The 2,813-nt window shown below is 38.7% G+C and overlaps 1 non-coding gene across 1 annotated transcript; it reads right to left on the reverse strand.

Annotated features, from left to right (window-relative positions):
- Positions 1-1,692: 1,692 nt before the first annotated feature.
- On the reverse strand, positions 1,693-1,798 carry LOC120107522. Its single transcript, XR_005509273.1, has one exon. It is a non-coding gene; the product is annotated as a small nucleolar RNA R71 (small nucleolar RNA).
- Between the last annotated feature and the right edge of the window lie 1,015 nt (positions 1,799-2,813).

A 2,813-nucleotide genomic window follows, 5' to 3' on the forward strand; every position in this document is an offset into this window, starting at 1 on the left:
ATGCTACACCGAAGATGGATCTTCCTAACACTCTTTATGCTTTTATTTTAAAAGGCTTGTAGCCAATTTGCATGCCTCTCCAAAAGATAAAAATTAAGAACACAGTCCCTAATGCAATGCTATGTGGTGGATTCCAAACCCTAGATCTATCTACTCTAATAAATTTCAATTCGCACTCATAGTTTAATTTAGTTAAATCAAGTTAGCAAATCCTTCTTCTAAAAGAAAAATAACTTATTCTTCAATCCCTGTGGACCGACACCCGTAATCACTATCCTACAGGATACGTGCTATTGCGTGGTTTATTTTCAAAATTGAAAGAACCGATCAAATTTTTGGCGCCGTTGCCGGAGATTGCTAGCATAGTTATTTTTCCTATCATTAAAAAAAATTAATTAATTAAAAAAAACTTTCAAAAAAAATATATATCTAAAATAAAATAAAAAATTATTTTCTATTATTGTTACTTTTTTTATCTCCTTTTTCTCTTCTACTAATTTTTTTTTTAATTTTTCTTTTGGTCTTATTTGATCAGGAATCGAAGAGGAGATCTGGGCTATCAAAAAGGAATGCTTTAGAGGTTTGCTTAAAAAAATTTTAAATTGCTGGAAAAATTCTCTTTGGTAACCTCTAAACCTTTCTTATTTAAATTAATTATTAGTTTGAAATTTTGTGGTGATTGTTTGATTTTAATTTCAGCAAAAGTGTGAATGCATGCTTGATACACATACACAAATTAATCCGCACATAGTAAGGGCAATCACCCCCAACAAGATAAGAGCCGGATTTCATCATCGGACTCTTGCCCAACTTAGGTGAACTCAATCTCACATAGTGTCAGCTTAATTAAAATCAATTAGACATTGGCTCCTAGGGACATTCGAGCTCAATAGGACGAATATCACCGAAAGTTGCACCAATTTCGCTCTGTGGCTTAGTTGATGTCTAGGCAAGCTTTGTCCCTATAAGGGAGATAGTTCATCTGTTCGAGGCAAGTGGGTTTTAAGTGGAACCTTTGCGAACGCATCGTGACCCCTCTACTTACCTGGAAGCTTACCTGGTCAACTCGGTTCATTAGACCGGATTGGAGGCTTAGGTGCCCTCTTCAAACCAGTTAGAAGCTGTCTAGTGGTTTTAGGACAAATACAAGGATTTATGTGTTTTTTTTTATTGCATGCTTGATTGATCAAGTACTAGTGTATGCAAGGAAGTCGTTCTAGAGTACGTAACCTATTACCTTTTGACCCTGAAATAGAACGGACCCTTAGAAATATTCGAGCTGAAATCAAAACCTTAGAATCATTCCCACCTCCTGAGATGGCTGAAGAACAACCCAAACTCCTGAGGGAGTACTTTACTCCCACCATTTACACTTCCCCATCTTGCATTCGATTACCTGAAGTAGCAGCCGTACAATATGAAATAAAATCTAGTGTGATCCAAATGCTCCCATCTTTTTATGGGCTCACCAATGAAGACCCATATAAACACCTAGATGAATTCCTTGAGATTTGCACTACTGTCAAGATTTAGAACTTTACTGATGATGCTCTAAAACTTAGATTATTCCCCTTCTCCCTTAAAGATAGAGCCAAACAATGGTTGAATTCTTTAGAAGCCAACTCGATTCGTTCTTGGGATCAAATGCAACAAGAATTCCTAAAAAATACTTTCCCATAGGAAGAACAAACCAGTTTAGACGTGCCATTACAAGCTTCTTCCAAACTGAGGGAGAAGAATTTCATGAAACTTGGAAGAGATTTCGGGACCTAATCCGTAAATGCCCTCATCATCAAATACCTAAGTGGCAACTAGTGCAATGTTTCTATGACGGATTGACTGAACGAAACCGTCAGATGATCGATGCTGCATGCGGGGGGACATTCATGCTTCAAAATAAGCATGAAGCATGGCAATTATTTGAAAATCTAAATGAAAACTCCCTCCACTATGCTTCTTGTTCTCGTCCAGCACCCCCGAATTCTCAAAGAAAAGGGACCATTTATGAAATAAGTCATTCTATGGACCTGTCTAGCAAGGTAGATGCATTGTCCCATAAGATTGACCAACTGATGATAGGTGGACATTACATGAACTCTTCCCAAGCACAAGTGTGTACTATCTATTCTAGCCCATCCCACCCTATTCATGAGTGCCCTTCAGCGCCCCAATTCCCCGAACTCGTGCAAGAACACATCAATGCTGCTCAAACACAGCCTAGATCGGGTACTGACCCATTTTCCAATACATATAATCCGGGATGGCGAAATCATCCAAATTTTTCTTGGAAGCAGCAAGCTTCGAACACAGCCCAACCCTATTCCCAAAATTTTCAAAATTCTCAGAATTTTCAAACCCCACAAAATATTCATCCCTACCGTCCCTCGATTCAATTTCAACACACTCCTCCTCCACCCCAAAGAAACACAGCCTTTGAGGAGAAAGTGTTGAACGCCCTTCAAGGTTTGGAAACCATTACACAATTGGTGCACTCTCACACGCAATCCATCGCCAAGCTAGAATCCCAAATGGGGCAACTAGCTAATGCACTGAACAAGCGAGAGGAAGGAAAGCTTCCAAGGCAACCACTAAGTAATCCTAGGGGACAATATATGGCTCAAGAAAATCAATTAAATGCAATTCATCAGGAACAAGCCAGTGCTTTGGCTACCCTAAGGAGTGGACGTGTAGTAGACAATAAGATTGGGAAAGATAACAATAAGGAAGATGAAGAAGAGGATAGACATGTGTCAAATAAAAATCTAAAATCTTCTTCTTCTTCAGCTAGTCCACTGTCCACCTTCTGCCAAAAA

Source organism: Phoenix dactylifera, unplaced genomic scaffold (genome assembly GCF_009389715.1).
Source record: "Phoenix dactylifera cultivar Barhee BC4 unplaced genomic scaffold, palm_55x_up_171113_PBpolish2nd_filt_p 000886F, whole genome shotgun sequence".
In the NCBI taxonomy this organism is placed as follows: Eukaryota; Viridiplantae; Streptophyta; class Magnoliopsida; order Arecales; family Arecaceae; genus Phoenix; species Phoenix dactylifera.